At 36.6% G+C, this 17,703-nt stretch overlaps 1 long non-coding RNA gene across 5 annotated transcripts; it reads right to left on the reverse strand.

The window, feature by feature from the left end:
• Positions 1 to 11,168: 11,168 nt before the first annotated feature.
• LOC107807779 (uncharacterized) lies at positions 11,169 to 16,293 on the reverse strand. 5 transcript variants are annotated; one of them, XR_001652985.2, is made up of 7 exons: positions 16,176 to 16,293; positions 15,177 to 16,003; positions 12,616 to 12,758; positions 12,371 to 12,493; positions 12,063 to 12,304; positions 11,829 to 11,945; positions 11,169 to 11,749 (listed from the first exon to the last, which is right to left on the reverse strand). It is a non-coding gene; the product is annotated as an uncharacterized LOC107807779 (long non-coding RNA). The 5 variants fall into 5 exon arrangements; XR_001652989.2 differs by lacking the exon at positions 15,177 to 16,003; XR_001652987.2 differs by lacking the exon at positions 16,176 to 16,293 and having other exon boundaries at positions 12,616 to 12,749; positions 15,177 to 16,169.
• Between the last annotated feature and the right edge of the window lie 1,410 nt (positions 16,294 to 17,703).

Genomic DNA, 17,703 nt, shown 5'->3' on the forward strand with positions numbered 1-17,703 from the left:
TGTAAATATTTGTGCTGGTGATTAAATAAACATTTTTATTTCACCAAAAAAAAGTTTCAAATGTTGTGTTAATAAGACCATACAAATGCATTTATAGCCGCACAAATCCCTCACTTCATCCCAATGTTTAGTAAATTTCATCAACAGTTAAGGATACAAAACGAGCGAAGACTTTATAGTTCACTTTTTTTGTTAGTATTGTTAGACCTTCATGAGTCTCCCTCCTCTCTCACGACCCCCCCCCCGGCATACCCTATAACCTGGCTTTTAGTTATGTAGTATCTTTGCATAGGATCATGTACATGACATCTTGGCCCAAGTACATGTGAAGTTTTGAAAACTAACAAAAGAACTCAGACATGGACCAGGTCCATCTTGTGAAGCACAGTCATGATCAACCCAAACATGTGAGATGCATGTGGAGGAGATAAATCTAACTTATCAGAAGTAACATCTCTTGATCTGATCGAAAAGTTTGCATATTGGATAAGGAGAGAGAGACTCCTTACACGAAGAGAACACACATTAGGAAGAAGATAGTGTTAGAGTATAAGATCAACTAGAACTTTTCTACGATAGAAAAGTAGCATTTGAATCCCAGTCAATCTCTAATTACTAACCCATTAAATATCAGTGGTGTTCTCTTTTACAGGTAATGCACATAAGCAGATGTTAAACTTAAATTGAGAGCAAAAGAGCAAGGCGATTTTGCAAGCAATTTATGTGTGATTCAAGCGTGCAATCCTAAAACTACTTGAACAAGATAGAAGAACCAGTTCCAAGTGTCTATCTTTTATTCTAGTTCAATTATAGTAGGTGATTTTACATTGTACCTTTCAGCTTTTATATAAGCAATTGTATTAGGTACCTAGAGTGTTCAAGTTAGAGTTAACTTGAAGTTGTCGCAACAGTTGGGGTTGTGAGCCACAACGGGATTAGAGTTAATCCTAGGTTTAAAAAAAAGTTTTTGTAAATGCAGTTTTTGGCTTAGTGATTTTAGTGGAAGTTTGGGAAAATCCTAATTAGTAGTAGGTCGTGGTTTTTTTCACCTTTTAAGCCAGGTGTTTTCCACGTAAAAATCTCTGCATTTTTTATTTTATTTACTTGTTATTCCGCAAACAGTAGTAGTTGGAACACATAGAAGAACCAGGTCCTTCTCTAATCAAGTTAAGCAAAAATTGGGTACCACACAAATCACCCCATCTTGTGTGGTATTGACGTATAAAACATCAATTGGTATCAGAGCGGATTATCCTTGAAGAGGTTAACACCTTAGGAAAAGATCAAGATGAGTGCACTACCTGGAAACTAGGAAGGGCAATCCACTACTAGGCCCCTACTATTTAGTGGTTAGTACTATTCTTGGTGGAAGAACAGGATGAGAGATCACATCATAGGAGAAGACTGTGAACTCTGGGACATAGTCACTGATGGTCCTTTGGTGACTACAAAGAAGAATGCTGAAGGAGTGGATGTGCCAAAGACAAGAGCTGACTGCACTGCTGAAGACTTGAAGAAATGGGAAAAGAATGCCAAGGCCAAGAAATGGCTTGTGTGTGGACTGGGTCCAGACGAGTACAACAGGATTCAAAGCTGTACCACTGCTAAGGAGATATGGGACACTTTACAAGTGGCTCATGAAGGAACTTCTCAAGTAAAGAGATCAAGATGAACACTGCTATATTCTTAATATGAGAATTTCACTATGAAGAAAGGAGAAACTATCCATGAGATGTACACAAGGTTCACAACACTAACAAATGAACTTAAATATCTTGGGAGAATTATCTTTGAAGAAGACAAGGTTGAGAAAATCTTGGCAAGGGTCCTACCATTAACTTGGGAAAGCAAAATCACTGCTATTCAGGAATCAAAGAACATTGCTACTCTCAAGTTGGATGAACTGATTGGAAATCTCACTGCCTATGAACTGAGAAGGCAAACCATGAAAATGGATACACCCAAGAAGGAAAGGAGTATAGCTCTCAGAATAATTGAAGTTGCAGATCTGGAGGACAACGAAATGGCCATGATCACAAGGGATTTCAAAAAGTACCTAATGAGAGGAAAGGGTTTTTCAAGATGTATAACCTTCAACAAATCAAGGGCTCCTAAGAAACTGACCAACGAGGGTTGCTACAAATGTGTCAAGACTGATCACATGATCAAGAACTGTCCTCAGTGGGAAATTGAATGGAAGAAGGAAAGGGCTGAACGAAGGAACAGGAAGAAAGAACATGTTCAACCCAAAAGAAACAAAGGATCAACAAAGGCTATAGTTGCTGCTTGGGGAGAAACATCAGATGAGGATTCAGAAGATGAAGTTGGAGATGAACAAGCACTTATGTCCATCGGAGAATCAGATGATGAACAAGAGGTAAGTGTGATTCATCTCAAAGTCAAGATTAAATTTCTGTGTAAAGAAAGGTTATTTGAACTATTGCTAGACTTCATAGATGAGGCTGAGGTAATTAACAATGAGAAGGAATAACTATCTCGGGAGTGTGTGATCTTAAAAGCCAAGTGAAAAAATCTAGAATCTAGGGCTAATGAGAGTGACAGTAAAAATACTGAGTTGAAGAACCAAGTTCTTGAACTTGACACTAGTATCTTAGAACTTAGGTCTGAAAATTTAAAACTAAAATTAGGAACAGGTAAGAAGAAAGCTGATCACACACATCTAACCTTAGAAACAAATCTAGGAAAAATGAAGGATGAGTTGTATAAAAAGGATGAGTAGATAAGAGTCATAAAAGAAGACCTAGGAAAGGTAAAACATGAACTAGATAGAACCTGCAAATGGAATAAGGCTTCTGATGCACTGTCCTGGCTACAAGAACACACAGTAGCAACAAGAGAGGACTTGGCTATGAGATCCAAGCACCTAAGTGGGACCCCAAAAGCAAGTACATCACTCTTCCTAAAAACAAAATCTGCACACACTGTGACAAGACTGGTCATTACAAAAATGAATGCAATGCAAAAGAAAAGGCCAGTCACAAGAACAAAACCTTTGTTCAAGAGAAAAATAGGTTCCTTGGGTGGGACAAAAGGAATTTAATTTACCCCTTTTCCTATAGAAAGGGACCCAAACTAGTTTGGGTTCCTAAGACTAACCCCTGATTTCTTTTTGCAGGTCCAAGTGAAGGGAAGTAGCCAAATATGGTACATGGATAGTGGCTACTCAAAACATATGACTGGAAGCAAGAACCAGTTACTTTTACTTGAGGACTTAAAAGGAGGTAATGTCTTCTTTGGAAATGGGAATAAAGGAAATATTATTAGGGTTGGAAAGGTAGGTAAGACATACTCACATTCCATTGAGAATGTCTACTTGATAGATGGCTTGAAATATAGCCTAATCAGTCTATCACAACTGTGTGACAGAGGTAACCTTGTAGCATTTACCTCTACCAAATGCTTTGTGATTAATCTTACCATTGACAAGATTATTTTGTAGGGAAAAAGAGTTAACAATATTTACATTGTAGATTTGTCCACTCTTTCAGAAAATGAACTCACTTACTCGAGTGTGTTGGACAATGATCCCATCCCGTGGCACAAAAGACTTGGGTATGAAAGTCTGAATCAACTCAACAAATTAGTTTCCAAAGACCTGGTGATATGGTTACCTAACATCAAGTTCAAGGAAGACAAAGTTTGTAAGTCCTGTGCAAGGGGGAAGCAGGTAAGATCATCCTTTAAAAGCAAGAAAATGGTAAGCACAACCAAGATGATGGAACTGGTTCATTGGATCTCTATGGTCCAATGAGAGGTGGTAAGAAATATGTGATGGTACTTGTTGATGATTATTCTAGGTTTACCTGGATACTATATTTAACATCTAAGGATGAAGCATTTGACATGTTTACTGCCTTTTTTAGAAAAACTCAGAAACAACTAGGTAATCAACTTGCATCAATCAGGTCTGATCATGGAACTGAATTTGAAAATGTTAAGTTTGCTGAATTTTGTGATGAGCATGGTATAGATCATAACTTTTCTGCCCCTAGGACTCCTCAACAAAATGGAGTAGTTGAAAGAAAGAATAGGACTCTTGAAGATATGGCTAGGACTATGCTTCTTTCTAGTAAACTGCCTCATAACTTCTGGGCAGAGGCTATAAATACTGCATGTTACATCATTAATAGATGTATGACTAGACCTCTTATAGAGAAAACTCCCTATGAGTTACTTAAATGGAGAACACCAAATATATCCCATCTTGGGCATTTGGATGCAAGTGCTTTCTGCACAATAATGGAAAGGACTCCCTAGGTAAGTTTGATCCCAGAAGTGATGAGGAAGTATTCTTGGGATATTCTTCACATAGCAAAGCTTATAAAGTGTTCAATAAAAGAACTTTGTGTGTAGAAGAAAGTGTACATGTAGTTTTTGATGAAACTAACATTCTTTCTGAGAGGCGGGAACATGAGGATAAAGCTATTGGGCTGGTAAAAGATTTGAGTGAAGTCTCAGCTCAAGCTAAAGTTGTACCAAAAGAAGGAACAGGTGATGAAACAGGTTCTTCCATTCAGGGCAACTTGATAGGAGGAACTGAACCAAGAGGAACTAAAACCAATCCCCTAAAGGAACCTGTTCATGACCCTGTTCCTCAGCAATAGAACATGGGAGAAACATCAAGCAAAAATCTTGGTTGTGAAACCTCACAAGTATCAAAGTTCTCATCTCATTGAGAACATAATCACTAATCCAACCTCTAGACTTACAACCAGATCACAATTAAAGAATTTGTGTGCTTTTGATACTTTCCTATCTCTTTTTGAACCTAAAAATGTTGTTGAGGCTTTGCAGGATGCAGTTTGGATAAATGCAATCCAGATGAACTCAATCATTTGAGAGAAGTCAAGTTTGGTATCTAGTTCCAAGACCCAAGGACAGATCAGTAATTGGCACTAAATGGGTCTTCATAAACAAGCTTGATGAAGATGGAACAATTACAAGAAACAAAGCAAGACTGGTGGTCCAAGGTTATAGCCAAGAGGAGGGCATAGATTATGATGAGACCTTTGCTCCAGTTACAAGACTAGAGGCAATAAGACTCCTCATAGCCTTTGCAGCACACATAGAATTCACTTTTCATCAGATGGATGTCAAAAGTGCTTTCCTGCATGGCTACCTAAAAGAAGAAGTGTTTATTAAACAACCTCCAGGGTTTGAGAGTAAGGATTGTCAATAACATGTGTACAAATTAGACAAGGCACTATATGGACTCAAGCAGGCTCCTAGAGCATGGCATGAACGACTGTCCAAATTCCTGCTTGAACATGGCTACAAAAGAGGTAAACTCACATTACTCTATTCCTGAGGGAAAAAGGTAAGGATCTTCTTGTGGTACAAATATATGTTGATGACATAATTTTTAGGGCAACTACCAACAAACTAAGTAAGGATTTTGCTAAATTAAGGGAGTGAGTTTGAAATGAGTATAATGGGTGAGCTTAACTTTTTCTTAGGCTTACAGATCAAACAAAACCCAAATGGAACCATGATCCATCAACAGAAATATGCAACAGAGTTGATTAAAAAGTTTAAAATGGATGAATCAAAGGAAATAGACACACTCATTGCAACAGCTACTAAATTAGACATAGATGAACCTGGTTCATCTATTGATCAGAAGTTGTATGGGGGTATGATTGGTTCACTTTTGTATCTTACTGCTACCAGACCTGGCATAATTTTCAGTGTAGGGCTTTGTGCTCGTTTTCAGGCAAATCCTAAGGAATCTCACTTGACTGTTGTCAAGAGGATACTGAGATATTTGAAAGGCACTACTGATCTGTGTCTTTGGTACCCTAAACGTAGTAATTTCAATCTAGTAGGGTATGTTGATGCTGACTATGCAGGTTTCCTTGTGGATAGGAAGAGCACCTCAGGTATGTCTCATTTTCTTGGTTCATGTCTTTTATCATGGGCCACTAAAAAGCAGAATTTAGTGGCTTTATCCACTGCTGAGGCTGAATATGTTGTTGTTGCCTCTTGTTGTGCTCAATTGTTGTGGATCAAACAGCCGGTGATAGATTTTGGAATTGAAGTTGGTTTCAATCCTATCTTTTGTGATAACATAGTGCTATAAGTATGACAAAGAACAATGTTCATCATAAAAGGACAAAGCACATAGATGTTAGATATCACTTCTTAAGAGATAACTATGAGAAAGGATTGATCACCATAGAATTCTATGCTACTGATAAACAAATTGCTGACATCTTTACTAAAGCACTGAGTAGAGAAAACTTTGAAAGGAACATATTGGAATTAGGGATGATTAAGATCAACTAATAGGACCAGCTCAGAATGCACAATGAAAAAAATGGAAAAAAATGAAAAAAAAAATTGTAGGAAATCTGAACTTGTGTAAATATCTAGATTAATCTTTACTCAACTTCATACTGTAATTAGTATACTCCTGTGACATGTGTTAATATGACTCACTGATCTCTTACAAAATTTTCTCTATTGAGGTAAATTGAGGCATGGTCAAGAAAATTCTAAATGAAGGACCTGGTTCATTAGTATTGGTTCATCTGAATGCTAAGGTATGTTTTCTATACTCTGTATAATTAGAAATATAAATATTTAAATCATGAGTAGAAGTCCTACAATTGTTAAAATCCTTAGAAAATTCTATCCGTTTGTTTTTGAACCAGTTCCGTCCGCATTAGAACTCTAAACCACTAAAATTGCCTAAAATATAGGGAAGCTTAACCGTTCATTCAAACCTGAAATTTCAGGTTGATTAGACCTCCAATTGACTACTGCTAAAAGCTGTCGTTATTTATTAAATAAGTATTTTTCTTTAAATACGCATTATTACCTCCTGGCATCTTCAAAATTCTAAACCGTCAAAAACCCTTCTTCACTCTTAATTTCTTTCATCTCCAAAGCTCTTTCTCGCCAACTCTCTCAAGAAATCAGCTATAATGACAAACCCACAAGACAATCCTGGAACTCCTCCACAAGCCACTCCTTCTGATTCATCTACCTCTCATCCACCTAGCACGACTCCCAAACCCAGGCTAAGAAGAGTAAAAATGCTTGCTCACAAAATGGTGACATCTGGTGCTCTCTCAAAGAAATTGAATGAGCAATTGAAGTCAAGTCAGGCTAAAGACTCTGATTCTAAGTCGTACAAATCTGCTAGTGAGAGGGAAAGATCTGGGTCTTCTGACTTTGAGAAAGCTCAAGAATACCCTTCTAAGGTAAGTTCTTCTTTGACAGAGAATTTAGAAAATAAGTTTGTTTTGGTTGGACCTATCAAGGATGTGGAATTACCTGAATTAAGAAGGAGTGGAGGTAAAAGGAAAAAGGGAGAGAGGGTGAATGTGGTGATGAGAGGGAAAAAACGAAAGGAGTGGTTGATCATTCACCCGCTGCTGATTTGTCTGTGCTTGTTATTTGTGGGGTTGTACAAGAAAATATTGAAGAAAGTGGAAAAAAGTCAGGGGGAAGTGGTTCTGGTGAAGCTGCTGAAGGGTTAGTTCATTGAAGTGCACAGGGAGATGAACCTCGTTCATCAACTGAAGAGACCTTAGCAAACCTTTTGAAAAAGGCAGGGGCAAGTTACGATCCAAAGAAAAGGAGAAATCCCACACCAAAAGCCCCCAATGCCCCTAAACCCTCCAAGAAAAGAAAGGCTTCCTCCCCAATAACTACTGAAACTTCCTTTCCTAAGGGAAGAGCCACAAGAAGCAAGGTGAAACAGAGTGAGAGTGATCTACAAAAGGTTCTGGCTGATGGTAAGAAGAAAATGATTGCCAAAGGAAAGGATAAGGTTGCAGAATCCTCAGAAGCAGATGATATTGAGGAGATGGAACATGTCCATCAGGAGAATGTTACAACAGTAGGTTCAGACCCCCAAGCCCAAAAAGCCCTATACTTCTTCGAAGAAGTCTTCCTCTGTGTCTGAGGCAGCTGAACCTTCATTGGCCAAGAGGACAAGGTCTGTAGTGAAAGGTAAATAAGTTAGAGTTTCTAAAGATAAGGAATGGAGTGGTGAAGAAGAGAATGAGACTGATGGTGAACAAGACAAGCTTGCCATTTTTGGCAAAAAAAAAAATTTAAAGGGAAGATTGTTGAAAGATTTGTTGGAATTAGGGATAGTTCGTTTGGTTGACACACTGGTTGTTCAGGGCTGGAAGGACATGGTCCTTTATATGGATAGGAGATTGGCCAAAAATGAAATCATTGAATTCATGGCAAATGCTGAAGTCAAAGATGGTAGAGTTATAAGCAAAGTCAAAGGAGTTCAAGTGACATTTGATGCTGAGAAACTGGGAGAGATTCTAGACATCGCTGCTGCGGGATATGATGATTACACCAGAAAGAGATGGCCAAGTCTGGATTCCCTTCCATCTACCCTTACAATCACTAGAAGATTTTGTGATGAAGATGTGAATGAGGCCAAGTTTGTGCACAAGAGTGAAATGAAGCCACAACACAAAGTCATTTTTGAGTTTGTCAACAAGTGCCTACTGCCCAAGCAGGAGAGAAGGCATATTGCAAATTATATGGACTTAGTTCTGATGGAGTGCCTTGAGAGTGGAAGGCAAATCAATTGGTCTGCATTCATCATCAAGCTACTGGATAGGGTTATCAATGGCTCCAAGGCTCATACTACCCCCTATGGCTTTATTCTGACTACACTTCTGGATAGGTGCAATGTGCCTCTGAAGAAATAGGAAATGGCTGCAAATAAGGATTACTTTGGCATTAATACTCTGCTTGCTTGTGACTACTTAGTCGATGCCATCCCTAATGAACCTGGTTCATCCAAGAAGACTCCTATCAACAGTAAAGTCAGGGCTCTTGTTCAGGAAAGTGAAGCCAAGGATGCTGAGATAGCTAGGCTAAAGGCTCGTGTGGCAGAGGTAGAATCTGAGATGGGTGCTCTCAGAACTGAGCTCACCAAGGAAAAGGAGAAGAATGATGGAATTCTTTAGAATATGTTGAATCTTCTCCAAGCCCAAAACCAACCCTCTAGCTCTCCCAAGCCTTAGGAATTCTAGCCTTTATCTCCTGCACCTGTCTAGTACCTTCAGTGACCCGGATTAGGGATTTTTCTTTCTTTTTGCTCATGTTTTGAATATTTTTGCTTTCTGGTTGTGGATTGTGGTAGCAACATATCTTCTATCAATGATATCTCTATTTTTGCTCTTGTTAAATGCTAATATTCCTTTGATAGTTTAAATATGTTTGCTCGATTACTGATGATTAATTCATGATTGCACTTGTAGTTGCCCCAGTGGCCATGAGTACTTATTAAAATCTGGGACTCACACTTTGTATGCAACTTTTCGATGATTCCAAAAGGGGGAAGAGATATTGTGCTTTATATATTCTGAATAAGTGATATTTATAACCTAATTAACCTGGTTCTTGATGACAAGTGAATTTTCTAAATTTTGTATTGATGGTTAAGCTAAGTTCTTATAGGACCCAAGTAAGTAAAAAGCACAGAATTTGTCATCATCAAAAAGGGAGAATTTGATGGCCCAAGTACAAGTGAAGTTTTGAAGACTGACAAAAGAACTCATACATAGACCAGGTCCATCTTGTAAAGCACAATCATGATCAACCCAAACATGTGAGATGCACGTAAAGGAGATAAATTTCACTTATCAAAAGTAATATCTCCTGATCTGATCGAAAAGGTTGCATATTGGATAAGGAGAGAAAGACTCCTTACACAAAGAGAACACAGTTTAGGAAGGTGATAGAGTTAAAGTATGAGATCAACTAGAACTCTTCTACCATAGAAGAGTAGCATCTGAATGCCAGTCAATCTCTAATTACTAACCCATTAAATATCAGTGTTGTTCTCTTTTACAGGTAATGCACATAAGCAGAAGTTAAACTTAAATTGAGAGCAAAAGAGCAAGGCGATTTTGCAAGCAATTTATGTGTGATTCAAGCGTGCAATCCTGAATCTACTTGAACAAGATAGAAGAACCAGTTCCAAATGTCTATCTTTTATTATAGTTCAATTGTAGTCGGTGATTTTACATTGTACCTTTCAGCTTTTATAGAAGCAATTGTATTAGGTACCTAGAGTGTTCAAGTTAGAGTTAACTTGAAGTTGTCGCAACAGTTGAGGTTGTGTGCCACAACGGGATTAGAGTTAATCCTAGGTTTACAAAAGAGTTTTTGTAAATGCAGTTTTTGGCTCAGTTATTTTAGTGGAATTTTGGGAAAATTCTACTGAGTAGTAGGTCGTGGTTTTTTCACCTTTTGATCCAGGTGTTTTCCACGTAAAATTCTCTGTGTTCTTTATTTTCTTTACTTATTATTCCACAAACAGTAGTAGTTGGAAAACATCCAGGTCCTTCTATAATCAAATTAAGCAAAAATTGGGTACCACACAAATCACTCAATCACCTCTCTTGTGTGGTATTGACGTATAAAACATCTTGGCAAAAACTGTTGTAAAGAGGAAACCGAGATCTTGATAAGCTAAATGATAGTAGTGTTTCATTCAAAAATAGAAATACAGATACAACAGGAAAGTTGCTTCATGTCTTGCCTAATCACCTCTTCCCACCTCTTCTTTCACTACTAGAAAATGGTAGATTTCCGACGGCCAAAATGGTCGAAATTCGGTCGGAAATCACGTATTTCCGACTACTTTCCGACCGAATTTGGTCGGTCGGAAAAAAGTTGGTCGGAAAACAATTTCCGACCGAATCTGTCGGTGATTTCCTACCAAAGTGGTCGCAAATTTCGAAAAGGTCAGACTACCAAATAATTCACTTTTTCGACTAAAGTGGCAGGAATTTACCTACTGAATCGGTTATAAAATACAAGGAAAATTAATAATTAAAAATTAAATTTTATTTATTTTCCGACGGAATCCGTCGAAAACTGTTGAATATTTATTTATTTATTTTTTGAAATTTTCGACCGAATCTGTCGGAAATTACTAATTAAAAACTCCGTCGAAAAATTCTGAATATTAATTTTTTTTTAAAACATTTCTAACCGAATCAGTCTGAAATCTGACAATTTATTGTTAAATTCGATGAGCTTTCCGACCGTTTCCGTTGGAATTTTGTACAAAACTGGGATTTCGAGCTACCCCACTTGTCAAACTATCACAAACAAAAAAATACCAACCAACAATCTAAACCAACGATACATTAATACAATAATACGAACCAACAATACATTAACGCTATCTAAATTAACAATACATTAACAAATTCTAAACCAACAATGCTAACCATTAACACAACTTAAACCAACAATACCAACATTTAAACCTAACAATTTTGGGCATAAAAACATCTCAATAGCAGCCCATATTCAAGTTTAAAAGCAATACATAAAGTTGTCTCTCACAATCAAGTTTACCAATCAACCAAAATATCACAACTAAACTACTACACATCAGATTCAGTTTGTTCATCCTCATCATCAGATAAATCATGCCCATGTTTACGCATGAATTTCTGCATCTTAACAAATGTTCCGTATTAGGAGTCCAACTGTTGCTTCAATTCACGAATTCCATTTATCATATCTTCCATCTGTTCTTGATTTTGAGGAGAAGAATTGGCTAAGAGTGGGTTTGGATGACCTGTGGGTCGATGTACTCCTAGTCTGTAGACTCTGCCTTTGTTTGCTCCACCCGCTGCCTATGTCCACAATGAAGCCATATCATCAGGTGTTGGTTGAGTTGAAGGAGGCTGAGTTTGTTGTAATTTTTCCAACCTTTTATGATAATTTTCTTAAAATGAAAAAAATAACTATTATGTAAACAAACTAATATTAATAAACCATAAATAATTATGAAGTTAGAATTTTACATATGTGTCTGATGCACGCGTTTCCACCCAGTATTCTCTTGTACCATCCTTTTTCTTTTTCTTATGCAACTCCTCGAAGACCTCTGCATAACTCACATCTCGCCCTCTTTCCTTTTCCTTCGTAAGAAAAAATATGAGTTAGACTTTACAAACGTAAAATTCTATATGTAAAACTAAGAAAATTTTAATAAATAATTATCATTCTTAGTTTATGGGCCTCAAAAGTAATCGAACCTCATGTGTGCAACAAGCCACCTTTTTTAGAGGCACGGTTTGCCTTTGCTTGTTCATTCATTGCCTTCCATTCAGGGGTATTTCATTTCACAAGAAGTGTACCAAACATCTTCTCTTAACCATTCTGGCATATTACCGGAATTCCGAGCAGCGCACATAGTATCTTTAATCCTTATAGCAGTTTTTTTCTTGAAAATACTATTTATTGCATTTTGATGTTGAGGATGTCATGTACACCTTGTCTGCAATATAAAAAAGTAACATTAGATGAGGACGATAATTATTAAATAAATATAATTAATTTTTACCCTAAATTAATTCCACATTTGCTCTCTGATGTTGTACGATATCTTTCTCCAAGAAGTCCACGACTCATGATAAAATGGCTTCATTCTGTAACCAAATGTGTAGCTTGAAAGGATAGTAAAAACCTGCATTAAATTAACATATATCTAATTAATAAACACCTTTTAATTGCAAATAAATACTTCTTAATGTTAACATATCTAAATGTACATTCAAAACATAAAAATTTGTATAAGAACCTTCTTACCTATCCTTGTGAGGGACGATTATCAATCGATTATAACTATCAAATATACATCCCCTCCAAGATTTTGCCTGCGTCCACGAGATGGTGCAGAAGCAGCACTAGATGTAGCCGGGTGAAAGCCTCCAATATCCAACCTAGACATGCTGAAAATGGATGATGATGATGGACTGGAAGATGATGGAGCAACAAAAGATGCAGTAGCTCATCAAAAGACTCATCACTTTTGAGTCTGTTTTTTTTATAAATCAAAATGTAGGACTCTCTAAATAGTATTCATACAGTATTCACCCACATATAAAGTCTTTATAAAGTGACACCAAATTATTGATTTCATAAGGACCCAAAAAAAATTATACTACGTACTTTTTTCTATAACGATATACAATTTTGATGATTTGAGTTTTCAGCACATATCTAACCCCCTTCTTCAGCCCCTTCCCCCAAAACAATTTGCTAGTTCAATAGCTTAACTTTTCACAAAATCTATTAATTATAATTCGAAACTTAATAGGCGTTTGTATAATATTTGGTTGAAAAAAAATAGTATTTGAAGTTAAAGTAAAAAACAAAATAGCAGATACTAGAATATCATTTATCAATCACTCAAATTATAAAATAAAATAAAAACTTCAATTGTAATTGGCCCTAATTAGTCTCATCCTATATTTTGATAAAGGCAATTGGAAAGTTGAAACTATGAATATTTCCTTCTATCTTCGGGACTAAGAAATTAGTAGCTACATGGACTATGCCATGAAATTTCCAACCATATATTCCTAGGAATCCACTATCTCCTACACTAATTAAACAAAGACTTTTGAACGTTAAGAACAGGTTGCTTTACAAAATAGTAGAATATGAAGTTAATTCATTGACAGTAAAATATGTTGTTTGCTGGAGGAATAAACAATTTGGACATCAAAGGTACTTACATGCAATTCTATTGTCCTAAATATGCTCTGGTTTGGAAATATTGTGATACAAATGTTTTCTTTAGTACTTTAGGAATTAGCTATATTACAGGAACTCACTGCTACCTTTTTTTCAATGCTGAAGTTTGGGAGCCATATCATGTTAAAGAATTTATTGATGATTAGAACAGAGTTAGACATCAATCCTCTATCTAGAAATCATATTAACATTGGGAAAAATAGAGTCCCTATTTTTGTTGAACATAATGGATTTGTTAAAGTTTATACGATTTGCATCATGCTAAGAAACCGAAGAACAACTATCACTAAAAGAAATAAAGTTTTCAGTGACGACGTTCTGTGCCGTTTACGGGTAAACAAAATTAAACAATATAGAAGAGAAAATAAAAACAAGTTAGTCTCCAATAATGTAAAAGAAAGAAAATTCAACTGGTAAAACAGAGCACTTGAAAATATCTAGTAGCCACAAAGTATATCTACGGCAGCCTCTGGCGCTTAATCAAAGAGGAAAAAATTTCTTTTAACTTGACATTTCTATGGCCATGGCTGCATGGTCATGTTCAAACCAATCTCCAGCTTCACTCTTTCCTTATCCATCAAATTTCTGTACTAAACCCCTCATTCATTATCACCCTCTAGCAATTCTCTATTGCCCCAAAAATGGTTCTTCTTTTGGACACAAGTTATGCATTGGCAATTGAAAGAGATAATGAGGTCGTGAGAATTGCAGCAAAATCTTTGGCCTTTGAAACCAATATTGAGGAGGAGAGTAGCAATAAGATTGAGATAATTAATGAGAAGATTGAGTTAGCATTGAGAAGAAAGAAGAGAAGGAAAAGAAGAAGGTGTTATTCAGAATGTTTGGACATGGATAAAGGGACTTTGTATGTACATTAGTTGTGGACCTCATTCTACTCTCTTTTAACTTGAAAACAGTATCAATCCAATCTCAAAACTGACCATGTGAAGTTCATCTCTACAGTCTACAGTCCCCCCGCCCCAACCCAAGAAAATCACCCCTTAGTCCCTTACCCTTCCATTAAATTCCTATATTTGACATTAAAATAATAAAGTCCTATATTTGACACAAATCTATATATACACACAACAATGTAATATATATTAATGGAAAGAAACATTTCAAAATACACTGCAAATTAATGGCTGCATTTTGGCTTCTCTTTTAGTCTTTGGTTATGGTGGTGAAAATTGCAGAATTTATGTTTGTAAAGAAAAAGGGTATGCTTATTTTACACCTCATTTTCTTTGTTGATCTTTATTCTGTAAACTTTGGCACTTTTTTTTTTAAAAAATATTTAGGCACTAGCTTAAAATCCCATAAAATGCTTTTGCAATTTCTTGATTCTAATGAAAAGCTCAAGAAGATAGATGTTGGTTTTCTGACTCATGTAGGTAGCTACATGAAATTAATAGCTACCTACTTGTTTTCTGACTCCCCACTTTACTTCACTCCTTCCTCTCAAACAATTCCAATAATCCAATTACCAAAGAGAAAAGATGATCACAGAGTTGTTCCAGAAGAGGCTTGATGCCTTTTACAGTATAAAATTCATCTAGACAGGAGGAATAATATGTACGCATTGGAGGGTTTGGGTGGGGGAAACTTACCTGGCAGTGGAGGATCTCGACGGACTTGTAGCGGCACCGGCGAGTGCTTCTCGTTGATGGAAGCGGGGTTTTAGGTGGGGAGAAGTTTAAGTGAGAGAGAGAAGAGAGAAGAAAAAAAAGAGGAAAAGGAAGAAAAAGAAAGGAAGTCACTGAGGGTTTTTAAAAAAACTCTCCGACCGATTCAGTCGGTAATTTGGTCAAAAGTAGTCAACCTCGTTTTACTAAACATTTCCGATCGAATCGGTCGCTATTTTTTTATTTTTTTATTTCTTTTTTTAATTGTTTTAGACCGAATTGGTCACTAAAAATGACGCGGAATTTTCCGCCAAAATTTACGACGGACATAGATGGAAAATTAGTCGTAAGTGTTATTAAAAATTGAAAAATATATTTTTATGAATATTCCGACCGATTCCATCAGAAATTTTTGAATACTATTTTCCGTCGCAAATTTCGGTCGGAAATTAGCCGTTTTTTAGTAGTGTTAGTCATTTTATTTTCTTCCATGAGAAGAAAAAAACGGAAATGGGAAAAGGAACACCCAATAACAAAGCCAACAAAACACAAAAACATCTACTAGTGAGAAGCAACAGACTTCATATTGTGTTGGCCATGGATGATCCTCCCTTAGCCGCAACCATAGGTGTGGTTAATAACATCGTAGTAACAATACTTACAATACCTATCATAGCAGTCACTGCTCGAGCGGCAGTATCCACCGCAACCACTCATCAAACTCTTACCACCAGTTAGTTTTGATTTGAGTTCTGCTGGTACATTCGTCGGCAAGTCTCTCACAGCAAGTACTGGAGACTGAGCCAAATAAACTATAATCCAGCAATAAAAACTCAAGTCTTAAAATCAATATGTAATTATACCATTGTTAATGTTGGAACGTGTAGAAGACTACACATTATATTGACGTATATATGTAAACCTACATAGAGACAATATCAAATAAATAGAGAGTGAGGTGTAGAAAATTAAAAGGTCATTTACCAGACACCACCATAAGCGCAACAGTAAAATAGAAAGCATAACTGCGAGCCATGACAACAATAGTATTGCTTATAAGAGGGAGAAAGATATATAAGGAAAATGTGTTATTGGAGTGCAATTTTTTGCTTCATAAAATCCATGAATTTATAGGCCTCTTTCTCCCCTATATTTTTCCATCTAATTTCCAACTTGTGTTTAACCAATATATATTACGTACCAAGTTGAAACAAATTTATTCAAGAAAAGGGGAAGGAAAAGTCCAGATGATGAGAACCTCTTTGGTAGAGATTCCCTCCAGTTTATTTGCATGCTACTTAGTTACCAAGTGGGTATTATAGATTTTGATTTAACCTAATTAGTAACAAGTAAATTAGTATTAAAAGTGGCTTACACACTACTAAGTACTTGCAACCCTCACTTAGGCATCCATCTGATATGCCACTGTAAGAAAGTGGGGGGAAGTTACTGTGATCAAGAGCTCATTTCCAAAAATTCAACTTGCTTAATTAAAAAGAAGATTAATTAAATTTGATAGCAACTTGCTTTAAAAGCATAGCTTCCCCATGCATTCTGATTAGTTGGCTAATGTGCCTCGGCTGCATCTTCAGTTCAAACGTATTTAACTACATAATCTTACTCATATAACCTCTCAGGTTTCCATTTTTAAAATTTTACATCCATTTGACTAAACAAATCTATACTTGGAATCAATATTTTCTCCGATCAGTTAGTTTTGTAAATTTTATTTTAGAATTTCTTATACTACTTGTTTACCGTAAAAATGGTAATAATAATTAAATTTGATTATGGGACTCTAAAAATACGTGATCTATTTTTATGCTAGTTGTTAAGCAGATGATGCTATGTGTGAGACTTAGAAACGAGATAAGGGTTAAGAATAAGGTGATAACCAAACTGATAGATTAACCATCGGGGCCTCGAGCTTGTTGATTCGGGGACCTCGAGGTCGACTCCGGAGCTCGGCTTGGAGCTATGAAGGTGGTCGAAGTATGACTAACAGTTATAATAATATCAATGAAGGCTCTTTATGGCCAGTGATAAGCAATAAATGATGAACATTAATGAAGATAGTAAATGGAAGTAATAATATCAAAAGAATATGTTAGAGAGCAGAGAGAATGTTCTTTGTATATTTCGTATGGAGCAACTAAAGCAACATAGCCTTTACAAAATGACAAGGATCCCCCTTATATAGGTGGGAAATCCCAACATAGTACAAAATACATTAATGACAAAGAAGCGGAGATGGGATAGCTAGATGACACCCTGATTCAGGATTACGGCAGTCCACTAGGCTCTGTCAGTTCTAGCCGTATACCTTGGGAACTCCCATTTCTACCATAGTCGTGGTCAACATTGTCCCAAGGTCGGGCGTCGACGAACCTCGAGGGAGGAAAATCGACCATAGCCTTGTAGTCTCGAGGCTTCGAGATGATCTTCTAAGGTGCCTCAATGACGTGGAATTGGACCCTCTGATTTCACCGTATACAGATAGTCCCCGTGTTTC

The sequence above is a fragment of the Nicotiana tabacum genome, chromosome 8, assembly GCF_000715075.1.
Source record: "Nicotiana tabacum cultivar K326 chromosome 8, ASM71507v2, whole genome shotgun sequence".
Classification (NCBI taxonomy): Eukaryota; Viridiplantae; Streptophyta; class Magnoliopsida; order Solanales; family Solanaceae; genus Nicotiana; species Nicotiana tabacum.